This window comes from Arachis ipaensis, chromosome B2, assembly GCF_059453495.1.
Source record: "Arachis ipaensis isolate K30076 ecotype BB chromosome B2, ASM5945349v1, whole genome shotgun sequence".
Classification (NCBI taxonomy): domain Eukaryota; kingdom Viridiplantae; phylum Streptophyta; class Magnoliopsida; order Fabales; family Fabaceae; genus Arachis; species Arachis ipaensis.
The window spans coordinates 93,829,105-93,846,467 of record NC_142437.1 but is presented as its reverse complement, the minus strand read 5'-3'; positions in this window follow the sequence as shown (position 1 = coordinate 93,846,467).

Genomic DNA, 17,363 nt, shown 5'->3' with positions numbered 1-17,363 from the left:
CCACCCACCCGTACGCGTGGGCGACGCGCACGCATCGATAGCGCTGTGTCGCTTAACTCAGCGCGCCGCCTGTTTCAATTCTTTCCTTCTCCAATTCTAATTCTCATTCCTTCCTAATTCTTCTTCTTTCCTTCTTTCTACTTCTTCCTTCTTTCTTCCTCCATTCTCTCACCACCACCGGCGGACCACCACCGGAGACCACCAACTCCGGCAGCTACAATTTTCTTTTCTTTTCTTCCTTCCTTCTTACTCTTTTCTCATTCTTACTCCCACTCAACTTCCAATTTTCATCTTCTTCTTAAGGTTTCTTTTCTTCCTCTCTTCTACTCTTTCATTCTTCTTTTATTTATTGCATTTGATTATTTTGCTTGTTTTTAATTTTATATTAGCTTAGTTGTTTAAACTCCGCCTATGTTACACTTGCGGTACATAGCCGGTCCCAAGCCCGGATAAGGGAGGAGGGTTGTGTTAGGTCTTCGGCAACCAACATAAAAATATAGCTGAACCCCCATGACATGAATCAAAGACATTATTGCGCTAAAGCTAGGTCGTTGCCTAGAAGCAACGCGCCGTATGGCTCGAGTACGGTGTCAAAGCAAGAGCCGCTGCATCGGTGCCGGATGTAGTGTTAAATGAGCAAGGGTTCTCGCGTTTTCGTGAACGGACGAGGGTAAATAAGCTAGTTCACAAAGTAAAAGGTAAAGGTCGAAGCGACAGAAGGTTGAGATTTGGGACATGGAACATAGGCACTCTAACAGGAAAGTCCATAGAGGTGGTGGACACCATGACAAGGAGGAAGATTAACATTATGTGCCTACAAGAAACGAAATGGGTTGGTGCAAAGGCTAGGGAGTTGGATACTTCTGGTTTCAAACTTTGGTATACAGGAAAGGTGAAAAATAGGAATGGGGTTGGAATAATTATGGATAAGCAGTGGAAGAAGGACGTAGTGGATGTCAAGAGGGTAGAAGGTCGGATCATCTCTATCAAACTTGTAGTGGATGGAGGTGCTTTCCATGTGATTAGCGCATATGCACCGCAAGTGGGTTCGGACGAACAACACAAGATAAGGTTTTGGGAGGATTTAGAGAGTTTGGTTCAAGGCATACCTTTAGGAGATAAGATTTTCTTAGGAGGAGATTTAAATGGCCATGTTGGGAGAGAAGTGATTGGATATGAGAGTATTCACGGAGGCCATGGTTTCGGGGTGATCAATGCCGATGGTAAAACTATTTTGGGCACGAACAAGAGCATATGAGGGTCTCTACCAGTCTTTGGGCATGAAAGAAGGAGAAAAAGGTATATATAGAATTGCAAAGAGCCGGGAAAGAAGAACGGGAGATTTGGATCAGGTTAAGTGCATAAAGGATAAGGATGGAGAGGTGTTGGCTCAAGAGGAGAAGATTAATGAAAGGTGGAAGAACTACTTCTACGAGTTATTTAATGAGGGACAGAAGACTCTTCCGAGCCTTGGTCGATTATGCACAAGGGAAGAAGACCAAAACTTTGACTACTATCGAATGATTCGAGACTTCGAGGTAAAAGAGGCTCTAAAGCAGATGAAAAATGGCAGGGCAGTAGGACCTGATAATATCCCGATTGAGGTTTGGAAGGGTCTTGGAGAAAAAGGCATCAACTGGTTAACCAAGCTTTTTAATGAGATTTTAAGGTCAAAGAAGATGCCTAATGAGTGGAGAAAGAGCACCTTGGTACCTATCTACAAGAATAAGGGGGATATACAAAGTTGCAGAAACTATAGAGGGATTAAGCTTATGAGTCATACTATGAAGTTATGGGAAAGGGTGATAGAACGGAGGTTGAGAAAAGAGACACAAGTAACAGAGAACCAATTTGGATTTATGCCAGGCAGATCTACCACTGAAGCGATATACCTATTAAGAAGGATGATGGAGAGGTATCGTAGTAATAAAAGGGATCTACATATGGTATTTATTGATTTGGAAAAAGCGTATGATAGGGTACCAAGGGAGGTCTTATGGAAGGTTTTAGAAAAGAGGAGAGTAAGGATCGCATATATTCGGGCAATTAAAGACATGTATGATGGGGCCACAACTAGTGTGAAGACTCAAGGTGGTGTGACAAAGGAATTCCCTATTGGTATATGATTACACCAGAGATCATCCTTAAGTCCATACCTTTTCACATTAGTCTTGGAAGTACTCACAGAGCACATCCAAGAGCCTGTGCCATGGTGCATGCTTTTTGCTGATGATATCGTCCTTATGGGAGAGTCAAGGGAAGACCTAAATAAGAAGTTAGAGTTATGGAGAGAAGCTCTAGAAGTGTATGGTCTGCGCATAAGCCGTAGCAAGACGGAATATATGGAATGTAAGTTCAGTTTGAGAAGGGAAAACCCCAATATAGAGGTGAAGATTGGAGAAAACATCCTACAAAAAGTTAAAAGTTTTAAGTATCTTGGGTGCATCATACAGGATAATGGAGAGATTGAACAGGATGTAAATCATAGGATCCAAGCAGGTTGGTCAAAATGGCGGAGTGCATATGGTTTTATATGCAACAAAAAAGTGCCTTTAAAACTTAAAGGTAAATTCTATCGCACCGCTATAAGACAGGCTATGCTGTATGGTACGGAGTGTTGGGCGGTTAAAGGGGAGCACGAACATAAGCTGAGTGTGGCAGAGATGAAGATGTTGAGATGGATGAGTGGTCATACGCGATTGGATAAAATAAGGAATGAAGATATAAGGGAGAGAGTTGGAGTAGCACCCATTGTGGAAACGATGGTTGAATCGCGTCTCAGGTGGTTTGGACATGTGAGAAGAAGACCGATAGAACATCCAGTCAGAAGGATGGATGAGATGGAAGATGGACAAAGGGCAAAAGGCAGAGGAAGACCTAAGAAGACCATCCATGAGGTGGTTGGTGCATGAATTATGAATCACACTTTTCACAACTCGTACCACTAACCAGCAAGTGCACTGGGTCGTCCAAGTAATACCTTACGTGAGTAAGGGTCGATCCCACGGAGATTGTTGGTTTGAAGCAATCTATGGTTATCTTGTAAATCTTAGTCAGAAAATCAATTATAATTATCAGTATGAATTAAGAAGAATAAAAGAGCATGGATTAAATACTTGTTCTGCAGTAATGGAGAATATGTTGGAGTTTTGGAGATGCTTTGTCTTCTGAATCTCTGCTTTCTCCCTGTCTTCTTCTTCACACACGCAAGGTTCCTCCTATGGCAAGCTGTGTGTTGGTGGATCACCGTTGTCAATGGCTACCATCCGTCCTCTCAGTGAAAAAGGTCCAGGTGCGCTGTCACCGCACGACTAATCATCTGTCGGTTCTCACTCATGCTGGAATAGGATCCATTGATCCTTTTGCGTCTGTCACTATGCCCAGCCCTTGTGAGTTTGAAGCTCGTCTCAGTCATTCAATCCCTGAATCCTATTCGGAATACAACAGACAAGGTTTAGACTTTCCGGATTCTCAAGAATGCTGCCAATGGATTCTAGCTTATACCACGAAGATTCTGATTAAGGAATCCAAGAGATACTCATTCAATCAAAGGTAGAACGGGAGTGGTTGTCAGGCACGCGTTCATAGATTTAGAATGGTGATGAGTGTCACGGATCATCACATTCATCATATTGAAGTGCGAATGAACATCTTAGATAGAAACAAGCGTGTTTGAATAGAAAACAGAAATAATTGCATTAATTCATCGAGACACAGCAGAGCTCCTCACCCCCAACAATGGAGTTTAGAGACTCATGCCGTCAAAGAGTACAAAGTTCAGATCTAAAATGTCATGAGTTGCGAAATAGACCTCTAAAAGTTGTTTAAATACTAAACTAGTAACCTAGGTTTACAGAAAATGAATAAACTGTGATAGATGGTGCAGAAATCCACTTCTGGGGCCCACTTGGTGTGTGCTGGGGCTGAGACTTAAGCTTCTCACATGCCTAGGCTGTTTCTAGAGTTAAACGCCAGGTTGTAACCTGTTTCTGACGTTCAACTCCCATTTGTAACCTGTTTCTGGCGTTTGATGCCAGACTGCAACATGAAACTAGCGTTGAACGCCATTTTACGTCGTCTATCCTTGAGCAAAGTATGGACTATTATATATTTCTGGAAAGCCCTGGATGTCTACTTTTCCAACGCAATTGAGAGCGCACCATTTGGACTCCTGTAGCTCCAGAAAATCTATTTCGAGTGCAGGAAGGTCAGAATTCAACAACATCTGCAGTTCTTTTTCAGCCTGAATCAGATTTTTGCTCAGCTCCCTCAATTTCAGCCAGAAAATACCTGAAATCACAGAAGCACACACAAACTCATATTAAAGTCCAGAAATATGATTTTTAATTAAAAACTAATAAAAATATAATAAAAATTAACTAAATCATACTGAAAACATACTAAAAACAATGCCAAAAAGCGTATAAATTATCCGCTCATCACAACACCAAACTTAAACTGTTGCTTGTCCCCAAGCAACTAAAAACAAAGTAGGATAAAAAGAAGAGAATATACAATGAATTTCAAAAACATCTATGAAGATCAGTCTTAATTAGATAAGTGGGGCTATTAGCTTTTTGCTTCTGAACAGTTTTGGCATCTCACTTTATCCTTTGAAGTTCAGAATGATTGGCATCTATAGGAACTCAGAATTCAGATAGTGTTATTGATTCTCTTAGTTCAGTATGTTGATTCTTGAACACAGCTACTTTATGAGTCTTGGCCGTGGCCCTAAGCACTCTGTTTTCCAGTATTACCACCGGATACATACATGCCACAGACACATAACTGGGTGAACCTTTTCAGATTGTGACTCAGCTCTGCTAAAGTCCCCAATTAGAGGTGTCCAGGGTTCTTAAGCACACTCTGTTTTTGTTTTGGACCTCGACTTTAACCGCTCAGTCTCAAGTTTTCACTTGACACCTTCACGCCACAAGCACATGGTTAGGGACAGCTTGGTTTAGCCGCTTAGGCCAGGATTTTATTCCTTTAGGCCCTCCTATCCACTGATGCTCAAAGCCTTGGATCCTTTTTATTACCCTTGCCTTTTGGTTTTAAGGGCTATTGGCTTTTTGCTATTGCCTTTTAGTTTAAAGAGCTTTTGGCTTTTTCTGCTTGCTTTTTCTTTTTCTTGCTCTCTCTTTTTTTTCGCATTTTTTTTTCTGCAAGCTTTATTCTTCACTGCTTTTTCTTGCTCAAGAATCATTTTTATGATTTTTCAGATTATCAAATAACATTTCTCCTTTTTCATCATTCTTTCAAGAGCCAACAATTTTAACATTCATAAACAACAAATTCAAAAGACATATGCACTGTTCAAGCATTCATTCAGAAAACAAAAAGTATTGCCACCACATCAAAATAATTAAACTATTTTAAAATTCGAAATTCATGTACTTCTTTTTCTTTTTCAGAAAACAATTTTCATTTAAGAGAGGTGATGGATTCATAGGACATTCATATCTTTAAGACATAGACACTTAGATACTAGTGATCATATAGTAAAGACACCAACATAATTAAACATGAAGCATAGTAAACGAAAAACAGGAAAATAAGAACAAGGAGATTAAGGAATGAGTCCACCTTAATGAGGGTGGCGTCTTCCTCTTGTTGAAGAACCAATGGTGATGTTGCTCCTCCCTTATAGCTCTTTGATCTGCAGTCAATTACTCTACCACTGAATTATGGAAAAACAAAAAGCAATACTTTTACCACACCAAACTTAAAAGGTTTGCTCGTCCTCGAGCAAAAGAAGAAAGAAGTGGAGAAGATGGAGGAGATGGAGGTGTGTGAATGGGTGGGTTTAGGAGGGGAATGGTTTGAATTTGAATGGTGAGGTAGGTGGAGATCCTGTGGGATCCACAGATCCAGAGGGGTCAAGGATGTATCATCCCTGCTCCTATTAGGCGTGTAAATGCTCTTGCAGTGCAATCCTGGCGTTTAACGCCAGACTGCTGCCTGTTTTTGGCGTTAAACGCCCAAATGTAGCCTGTTTCTGGCATTTAACGCCAGGTTGATGCTTGTTTCTGGCGTTAAACGCCAGCTTGGTGCTTGTTTCTGGCGTTAAACGCCAGACAGATGCTTGTTTCTGGCGTTTAAACGCCAGAATGCTCTTCCTCCAGGGTGTGCTATTTTTAATGTTGTTTTTCATTCTGTTTTTTATTTTTCAGTAGTTTTTGTGACTTCACATGATCATCAACCTAAAAAAAACATAAAATAGCAATATAAAATAAAGAGATATAGTTAAATAACATTAGGTTGCCTCCCAACAAGCGCTTCTTTAATGTCAATAGCTTGACCTTACTGAGCTTTTAATCTAGTCTCAGCCTTGAGCATTCTTGCTCAACATTGCCTTCAAGATAATGCTTGACTCTCTGTCCATTAACAATGAACTTCTTATTAGAATCAATGTCTTGAAACTCCACATAGCCATATGGTGACACACTTGTAATCACATATGGTCCCCTCCACCGGGATTTCAGTTTCCCAGGGAATAGCCTGAGCCTAGAGTTAAACAGCAGAACCTTCTGTCCTGGTTCAAAGACTCTAGATGACAGCTTTCTGTCATGCCACCTTTTTGCTTTCTCTTTGTAAAGCTTGGCATTTTCGAAAGCAGTGAGTCTGAATTCCTCTAGCTCATTCAGCTGAAGAAATCTTTTTTCTCCAGCTAATTTGGCATCAAAGTTTAAGAATCTGGTTGCCCAGTAGGCCTTATGCTCCAGTTCCACGGGCAGATGACAGGCCTTACCATACACAAGCTGGTATGGAGAGGTCCCTATAGGAGTCTTGAATGCTGTTCTATAAGCCCACAGAGCATCATCCAAGCTTCTTGCCCAATCCTTTCTACGGGTACTTACAGTCCGTTCCAGGATTCTTTTTAGTTCTCTATTAGAGACTTCAGCTTGCCCATTTGTCTGTGGATGATATGGAGTTGCCACCTTGTGGCTAATTCCATACCGGACCATAGCAGAGTAAAGCTGTTTGTTGCAGAAGTGAGTGCCCCCATCACTAATTAGTGCTCTAGGGACACCAAACCTGCTGAAGATATGTTTCTGGAGGAACTTCAGCACTGTCTTAGTATCATTAGTGGGTGTGGCAATGGCCTCTACCCATTTGGATACATAGTCGACTGCCACCAGAATATAAGTGTTTGAGTATGATGGTGGGAAAGGCCCCATGAAGTCAATACCCCATACATCAAACAACTCAATCTCCAAGATCCCTTGCTGAGGCATGGCGTAACTATGAGGCAGATTACCAGCTCTCTGGCAGCTGTCACAGTTACACACAAACTCTCGGGAGTCTTTATAGAGAGTGGGCCAGTAGAAGCCACATTGGAGGACTTTTGTAGCTGTTCGCTCACCTCCGAAATGTCCTCCATATTGTGATCCATGACAATGCTATAGGATCTTCTGTGCTTCTTCTCTAGGTACACACCTACGGATTATTCCATCTGCACATCTCTTAAAGAGATATGGTTCATCCCACAAGTAGTACTTTGCATCAGTGATTAATTTTTTCTTTTGTTGCCTGCTGTACTCTTTGGGTATGAACCTTGCAGCTTTATAGTTTGCAATGTCTGCAAACCATGGTGTTTCCTGAATGGAAAACAAATGCTCATTCGGAAAGGTTTCAGAGATCTCAATAGAGGAAAAGGATGTCCCTTCTACTTGCTCTATCCGGGACAGATGATCAGCCACTTGGTTCTCTGTTCCTTTTCTATCTCTTATTTCTATATCAAACTCTTGCAGAAGCAACACCCATCTTATGAGCCTGGGTTTTGAATCCTGCTTTGTGAGTAGATATTTAAGAGCAGCATGGTTAGTATACACAATCACTTTTGATCCTACTAAGTATGATCTAAACTTGTCAATGGCATAAACCACTACAAGCAATTCTTTTTCTGTGGTTGTGTAATTTTTTTGGGCATCATTTAAAACGCGGCTAGCATAATAAATGACATGCAGAAGCTTGTTATGCCTCTATCCCAGTACTGCACCAATGGCATGGTCACTGACATCACACATTAGTTCAAATGGTAATGTCTAGTCTGGTGCAGAAATAACTGGTGCTGTGACCAGCTTAGCTTTCAGAGTTTCAAATGCTTGCAGACACTCTGTGTCAAACACAAATGGTGTGTCAACAGCTAGCAGATTGCTCAGAGATTTTGCAATTTTTGAAAAATCTTTTATAAACCTCCTATAGAATCCTACATGCCCCAGAAAGCTTCTGATTGCCTTAACATTGGTAGGTGGTGGTAATTTTTCAATTACTTCCACCTTAGCTTGATCCAACTCTATCCCCTTGTTCAAAATTTTGTGCCCAAGGACAATCCCTTTAGTCACCATAAAGTGACATTTTTTCCAGTTTAAAACCAGGTTAGTCTCTTGGCATCTTTTCAGAACCAGTGTTAGGTGATCAAGACAGGAGCTGAATGAGTCTCCATATACTGAGAAGTCATCCATGAAGACTTCCAGAAATTTTTCCACTATATCAGAGAAAATAGAGAGCATGCATCTCTGAAAGGTTGTAGGCGCATTACACAATCCAAATGGCATCCTTCTGTAAGCAAACACTCCAGATGGACATGTGAATGCTGTTTTCTCTTGATCTTGGGAATCTACTGCAATTTGGTTGTAGCCTGAATAGCCATCCAAAAAGCAGTAATAATCATGACCTGCTAGTCTTTCTAGCATCTGGTCTATGAATCGTAAAGGAAAATGATCCTTTCTGGTGGCTGTATTGAGCCTTCTGTAGTCAATACACATGCGCCACCCTGTAACTGTTCTTGTAGGAACCAGTTCATTTTTTCATTATGAACCACTGTCATGCCTCCCTTTTTGGGGACAACTTAGACAGGACTTACCCAGGGGCTATCAGAAATAGGATAAATAATCCCAGCCTCCAGTAACTTGGTGACCTCTTTCTGCACCACTTCCTTCATGGCTGGATTTAACCGCCTCTGTGGTTGAACCACTGGCTTAGCATCATCCTCCAATAGGATCTTGTGCATACATCTAGCTGGGCTTATGCCCTTAAGGTCACTTATGGACTACCCAAGAGCTGTCTTGTGTGTCCTTAGCACTTGAAGTAGTGCTTCCTCTTCCAGTGGATTTAAAGCAGAGCTTATGATCACAGGAAAAGTGTCACCTTCTCCCAGAAAGACATATTTCAAGGATGGTGGTAATGGCTTGAGCTCAAGTTTAGGAGGTTTCTCCTCTTCCTGAGGAAGTTTCAGAGGTTTTTTCGATTCCTCTGAATCCTCCAAATCAGGCTGAACATCTTTAAAGATGTCTTCCAGCTCTGATTCGAGACTCGCAGCCATGTTGATCTCCTCTACTAAAGAGTCAATGAGATCAACTTTCATACAGTCTTTTGGTGTGTCTGGATGCTGCATAGCCTTGACAACATTCAATTTAAACTCATCCTCATTGACTCTCAGGGTTACTTTCCCCTTTTGGACATCAATGAGAGTTCATCCAGTTGCTAGGAAAGGTCTTTCTAGAATGAGAGTAGCACTCTTATGCTCTTCCATTTCCAGCACCACAAAGTCAGTGGGAAAGGCGAATGGCCCAACCCTGACGATCATGTCTTCAATCACGCCTGATGGGTATTTAATGGAGCCATCAGCAAGTTGGAGACATATTCGGGTTGGTTTGACTTCTTCAGTTAAACCAAGCTTTCTGATAGTGGATGCAGGTATTAGATTGATGCTTGCCCCAAGATCACATAAAGCTGTCTTGGTGCAATTACCCTCTAATGTGCACGGTATCAGAAAGCTCCCGGGATCCTTAAGCTTTTCTGGGAAGCTTTTCAGAATGACTGCACTACATTCTTCAGTGAGGAGAACTCTTTCAGTTTCTCTCCAATCCTTCTTATGACTCAAGATCTCTTTCATGAACTTGGCATAAGAGGGTATTTGCTCAAGTGCCTCTGCAAACGGAATCTTTATTTCAAGAGTCTTGAGATAGTCTGCAAAGCGAGCAAATTGCTTATCCTGCTCCTCTTGGCGGAGTTTTTGAGGATAAGGCATCTTGGCTTTATATTCCTCAACCTTAGTTCTTGCAGGTTTATTTCCTACAGAGGTGGTTGGAGAAGCCTTTTTAGAGGGATTGTTATCAGTACTTGTGTGTGTCTGATCCCTCACTGGCATTTGAATGCCAGGGTTAGAAGCTGGAGTGGCGTTGGACGCCAACTCCTTACTTGTTCCTGGCGTTTGAACGCCAGAACTGAGCTTCCATTGGGCGTTTGATGCCAACTCCTTGCTTGTTTCTGGCATTTGAATGCCAGAGTTATTCCTCTCTGGGCTCTTACTGTCCTCAGAGGGATTTTGGATAGCAGTTTGTTCATTTCTTGGCTTCCTGCTGCCTTGAAGTGAGGTATTTAATGTTTTCCCACTTCTTAATTGAACTGCTTGGCACTCTTCTGTTATTTGTTTTGATAACTGTTGTTCTATTTGCTTCAACTGTACCTCCATATTTATATTAGCCATTCTTGTGTCTTGTAGTATCTCCTTGAATTCGGGCAGCTGTTTTGTTAGAAAGTCTAATTGCTGATTGAATTCAGTAATTTGTTCTGCAGGACTGAGTTCAGCAGTTACTGTTTTAGCCTCTTCTTTCATGGAAGATTCACTATTTAGGTACAGATGATGATTTCTGGCAATTGTATCAATAAGCTCTTGAGCCTCTTCAATTGTCTTTCTCATGTGTATAGATCCACCAGCTGAGTGATCTAGAGAAATTTGAGCTTTTTCTGTAAGCCCATAATAGAAGATGTCTAACTGCACCCATTCTGAAAACATTTCAGAGGGGCATTTTCTTAGCATCTCTATGTATCTCTCCCAAGCATCATAAAGAGATTCATTATCTTCTTGTTTAAAGCCTTGGATGTCCAGCCTTAGCTGTGTCATCCGTTTTGGAGGGAAGTATTGATTCAGAAATTTTTCTGACAGCTGTTTCCATGTCCTTATGCTAGCCTTAGGTTAGTTATTTAACCACCTCTTAGCTTGGTCTTTTACAGCAAATGAAAATAGTAATAATCTGTAGACATCCTGATCTACTTCCTTATCATATACTGTATCAGCAATTTGTAAAACTTGTGCCAGAAACTATGTAGGTTCTTCCTGTGGAAGACCGGAATACTGGCAACTTTGCTGCACCATGATAATGAGCTGAGGATTCAACTCAAAGCTACTGACTCCAATGGAGGGTATACAGATACTGCTCCCATATGAAGCAGTAGTGGGGTTAGCATATGACCCCAGAGTCCTTCTGGACTGTTCATTTCCACTTAGGTCCATGATGGAGAAAGGGAGATGATGCGAACTGCAAATAATTTTTTTTTTTGAAAACCGAAATTAAAATTAAATAAAATAAAATAAAATAAATGAAAAATTGACTATATTTTCGAAAATTAGAAGAAAAAGAAATAAAAGAAAATTGAAAACTAAATTAATTAATTAAAAATATTTGAAAAAGATGTGGGTGAGGATTTTCAAAAAAAAAATGAAGAGAGAGAAATTGGTTAGGAAGTTTTGAAAAAGATATGTCTTAAAATTAAAGATACTTGTAAGAAAATAAAATAAAATAAAATAAAGAAAAGATATGAAAAAGATTTGATTTTAAGATTTGAGATTAGAAAAGATAAGATAAGCTAAGTAAGAGAAGATAAGGGATTTAAATTAAAAAGTTTTGAAATTTTAAATTTTAAATTTGAAAATTAAATTTTGAAATTTGAAAATTTAAATTTGAAATTTTGAAAATTGAAATTTGAAAATTTGAAATTTGAAAGTTGAAATTTGAAAATTGAATTTTGAATTTTCGAAAAAGTCAACAATATAAGATAAGGATTTGAAAAAGATTTAAATTTTGAAAAGATTTGATTTTTAAATTTGAAAATTAGATTTTGAATTTTAAATTTTGAAATTTGAATTTTGAAATTTTGAGAGTTGAAATTTGAAATTTGAAATAAGATAAGATAAAATTTTGAAAAAGATATGATTTTTTTTTAAATTTGAATTTTGAAATTTTTAAAACTAAGATAAGATAAAATAGAAATTTTGAAATAAAAATCTGAATTTTTTTTTTGAAAAAATTTCGAAATTTGCTCAAAAATAGTTAGAGAAGATATTTTTTTTATTTTTGAATTTTATGATGAAAAAGAAAAACACACAAAAGACACACAACGTAAAATTTTTAGATCTAATGCTCCTTATTTTCGAAAATTTTGGAGGGAAAATATCAAGGAACACCAAACTTAAAAATTTTAAGATCAAGACACAAGGAAAACTCAAGAACACCTTGAAAACTCACAAGAACAACATGAACATGAAGAAAGAACACCAAACTTAAAATTTTTAGAAAACTTACATAAAATTTTCGAAAACAAAAGAAAAGCTAACAAGAAAACACCAAACTTAAAGTTTGGCACAAGATTTAATCAAAGAAAAATTATTTAGAAAAAAATTTTAAAAAGAAGATAGCCAATTACCAAGAACATAAGCACAACGCTCTAGCCAATTGAGCTATAAATTTAACATATTTTAATATTGTATAAAAAAATAAAATTTTCCTTGGAAACCGATATTTTGAAAAAGCACAAGAAAAACAAGAAAAGACACAGAACAAGAGAAACTAAAGATCAAACAAGGAAAATAAACAAGAACAACTTGAAGATCAAGAAAGAACAATGAACACTAATTCGAAAATTTTAAAGGAAAATAAAGACATTCAATTGGCACCAAACTTAAAATATAAAACTAAACTCAAACAGAGAAATTCAATTATTAGTAAAAAAAATAAAATTTCGAAAAATTATTTTTGAAAAAGAAAATAAGGATTCTAAAATTTTAACAAGAACAATAATAAAAGACTCAAAGACAAATCACAGATTAATAAAGAAAAATAAAAATCTTTTGAAAGATTTTTAAAAAGAAAGTAAAAGACTCTGACCCAAAAGACAAAATCTTTCTAATCTAAGCAACAGGATGAACCGTCAGTTGTTCAAACCCGAACAATCCCCAGCAACGGCGCCAAAAACTTGGTGCACGAATTGTGAATCACACTTTTCACAACTCGTACCACTAACCAGCAAGTGCACTGGGTCGTCCAAGTAATACCTTACGTGAGTAAGGGTCGATCCCACGGAGATTGTTGGTTTGAAGCAATCTATGGTTATCTTGTAAATCTTAGTCAGGAAATCAATTATAATTATCAGTATGAATTGCGAAGAATAAAAGAGCATGGATTAAATACTTGTTCTGCAGTAATGGAGAATATGTTGGAGTTTTGGAGATGCTTTGTCTTCTGAATCTCTGCTTTCTCCCTGTCTTCTTCTTCATGCATGCAAGGTTCCTCCTATGGAAAGCTGTGTGTTGGTGGATCACCGTTGTCAATGGCTACCATCCGTTCTCTCAGTGAAAAAGGTCCAGGTGCGCTGTCACCGCACGGCTAATCATCTGTCGGTTCCCACTCATGCTGGAATAGGATCCATTGATCCTTTTGCGTCTGTCACTACGCCCAGCCCTTGTGAGTCTGAAGCTCGTCACAGTCATTCAATCCCTGAATCCTACTCGGAATACCACAGACAAGGTTTAGACTTTCCGGATTCTCAAGAATGCTGCCAATGGATTCTAGCTTATACCACGAAGATTTTGATTAAGGAATCCAAGAGATACTCATTCAATCGAAGGTAGAACGGGAGTGGTTGTCAGGCACGCGTTCATAGATTGAGAATGGTGATGAATGTCACGGATCATCACATTCATCATATTGAAGTGCGAATGAACATCTTAGATAGAAACAAGCGTGTTTGAATAGAAAACAGAAATAATTGCATTAATTCATCGAGACACAGCAGAGCTCCTCACCCCCAACAATGGAGTTTAGAGACTCATGCCGTCAAAGAGTACAAAGTTCAGATCTAAAATGTCATGAGTTGCGAAATAGACCTCTAAAAGTTGTTTAAATACTAAACTAGTAACCTAGGTTTACAAAAAATGAATAAACTATGATAGATGGTGCAGAAATCCACTTCTGGGGCCCACTTGGTGTGTGCTGGGGCTGAGACTTAAGCTTTTCACGTGCCTAGGCTGTTTTTGGAGTTAAACGCCAGGTTGTAACCTGTTTCTGGCGTTCAACTCCCATTTGTAACCTGTTTCTGGCGTTTGACGCCAGACTGCAACATGGAACTGGCGTTGAACGCCATTTTACATCGTCTATCCTTGAGCAAAGTATGGACTATTATATATTATTGGAAAGCCCTGGATGTCTACTTTCCAACACAATTGAGAGCGCGCCATTTGGACTTTTGTAGCTGCACAAAATCCATTTCGAGTGTAGGGAGGTCAGAATCCAACAGCATCTGCAGTCCTTTTTCAGCCTAAATCAGATTTTTGCTCAGCTCCCTCAATTTCAGCCAGAAAATACCTGAAATCACAGAAAAACACACAAACTCATAGTAAAGTCCAAAAATATAATTTTTAATTAAAAACTAATAAAAATATAATAAAAATTAACTAAATCATACTGAAAACATACTAAAAACAATGCCAAAAAGCGTATAAATTATCCGCTCATCAGTGGTTAAACGAGATCTACATATAAACAGTCTCTCTGTAGACATGATACATGACAGAGCACAATGGCGTCGTTTGATTCATGTAGCCAACCCCACTTAGTGGGACAAGGCTTTGTTGTTGTTGTTGTTGTTATTAGCTTAGTTGTTTACAATTTCTTTTTCTTTCTTTTATCTTACATTTTTATGTTGGTGTTGGAGCTTTATTTGGGTAATTATTTTGCTATATTTTAACTTGTGGCTATTATGAGGAGTAATTTGACAATTGACATTTTATTTTGGGTCTCATATACACTTGGATTAATTACTTTACTTCCTATTTTAAATTGCACACCAAGTGTTTGTGAAAAAGCTCTCATGGAATTTTGAATTCTTTTCTATTTATTCTTACACTTTAATGCCTCTTTTTCACAACCCTTGCAATCCATGTGTATTGAGTATATTAGTCTTTAATTGGCAACATACAAGTGCTCATTATTTTGTTGCATGTGATTATTTGCATGCTTTAACCCTCTTGCATCTAGTTATTATGATATGCCTTTATGATTTTTATTGATGTTTTCCATGCATGTAGTAGCTACCATGTATTTTAGACATTCTCTTCTCCTTTGGCATTCATTATTACTTGAACTTTCCTCCCTCCGGTTTTTAGCTATCTATATTTGACATTACTTCTCTTTCTTTCTTCTTTAGGATGGCCACCAAGAGAGAAAAAGAGAAGACTTCTGACAAGACACCGGTAAGGAAAGGCACTAAAAGAGCACCGAATAAGACGCAACCATCTACAAGTGTCAAGCCACCTACCAAGCGGGTGAAGAGGACAATCAAAGTTGATGAAGCAGAGAAGGCATTTCCTGCACGGGATTCCACACAGTTCACTAACTGTTACTGTGAGCAGATGTTCCCCATCATGGCAGAAAGAAATTACAATAATGAATATCTACTCATCCTTCCAACACATTTCGTTGACTTTGTGGAGCTCCGCATTGACAGGAGACAGTGGGGATTCTTAAGGAGGCAGCCGCAGGAGGCCAATCTATCTTGGGTAGTCGAATTCTACTCTAACTTCCACTCGCCTACCCTGCAGTCTATCTATGTTCGCCAAAAGCAAGTCTCTGTCTCCGAAGGTGACATTCAGAGAGTACTGGATCTTTCACCTAGCCTAGAGGGGTTGGATGCCTATCAAGAGACCCAACTCAAGCACCAGACATATCAGTTTGACTGGAGCAGTGTCCTTGGAGTTATAGCCCAACCTGGTAGCAAATAGATCTATGGACAACACCGGGCAAAACCCAAGAGCATCTCCGCACAAGCACTTACCTTGGAGGCTCGCGTGTGGGTACAGAATATGTCTCACTACATCTTTTCGAGCACCCATGAGTCCACATTCACTGCTGACATGGCGGTTCTCATCTGGTGCATTCTTACAGAGCAACCTCTCAACTTACCCCGACTCATCCGGCAGGCCATGGGACATGTGCAAATAGCGGGCAACCTACCTTTTCCCGCATTGGTTACAGATTTAGTATCTGCAGCGGGAGTTTCCTATCGAGCGGGGATACGAAGGCCATGATCCCTAGGGATGATCAGTATGTCCCGAATGGGAAGTATAGCAGACCTCCAGTACCCTCTGCGAGCCGGTATGCAGGCCCGTCCTTAGACACTCCTTCTTCTTTTGCTCCACCATCATCCACACCTCCAGCACCATCCACCAATCAGATGTTCTTTCAGAGGTTAGACCGGCAAGACCGGCGGATCGAGCAAATAGAGCGCCGCAACAAGCGCCGATACAATTATCTGAAGGAGCTCATTGTTAGTACTCACCCACCTCCGGAAGAAAAAGATACCCGGACTCCACTTCACCTGCCAGCATGGAGAGCCATGACGAGCCAGACAGTGGAAGCGATGCTCCCAACCCCACCTTGCTCCTTACTGATGGCACGGAGGACCGTGCCAAGCCTTAAGTGTGGGGAGGTCAGTATCTGACTTCCGAAGGTAATCTCTCTCTTTCAACACTAGTATTGCATTTTCCCTTTGTTAGATAGGATAGATTGCATGATAGTAGTTGCTTGCATGTATGTACTGCTTGGTTGAAGTAATGAATTTCTTTTCAAGACCCTATTTTATAGCATTTCACTAATTCAAATTAAAATTTTTGTTAAACTTGTTTGAAGATTTTAATTTGGAATATGGTTAAGAGCTAAGAACATACAACTTGTGAGATTTTGAGCTTAATTATATGGTTACATTATTTAACCATGATTTTTATTCTTGTGTGTTTTCTTCTCTATGATTGCAATCTTTGGTTTGTTTCATTCTATTTGTCCATTATTTAGTGTATATTCATGCATATATGTGATTGAGGCCATCATTTGATATTAGCTCACTTATCCCAAATAGGCTACTGTTTCATCTGCCTTTGTTTGCCACTTTGAGCATTTTTAATCCTCTTTTTGTTCTTTATATTACCACATCACTAGCCTTAAGCAGAAAAACAATTAATTACCCTATTTAAATCTTTGGTTAGCTTAAGATAGAGATTGTGTGTCAACTAAGTGTGGGGAAATGTGGGAACTATGGTTGATGAGAATGTGTTTTGCTCTTATTGACAAATATTGGGAATTTGGGTGCTCACTCGTGTAAAATTAGAGAAACCATATGCATTGATATATTATGCTTTCAATTATATAAAAAGAAAAACAAAAACAAAAAAACAAAAACAAAAAAAAAAGAAAAAAAAAAGAAAAGGAATAAATGAATAGGGGACAAAATTACCCTAATGTTAA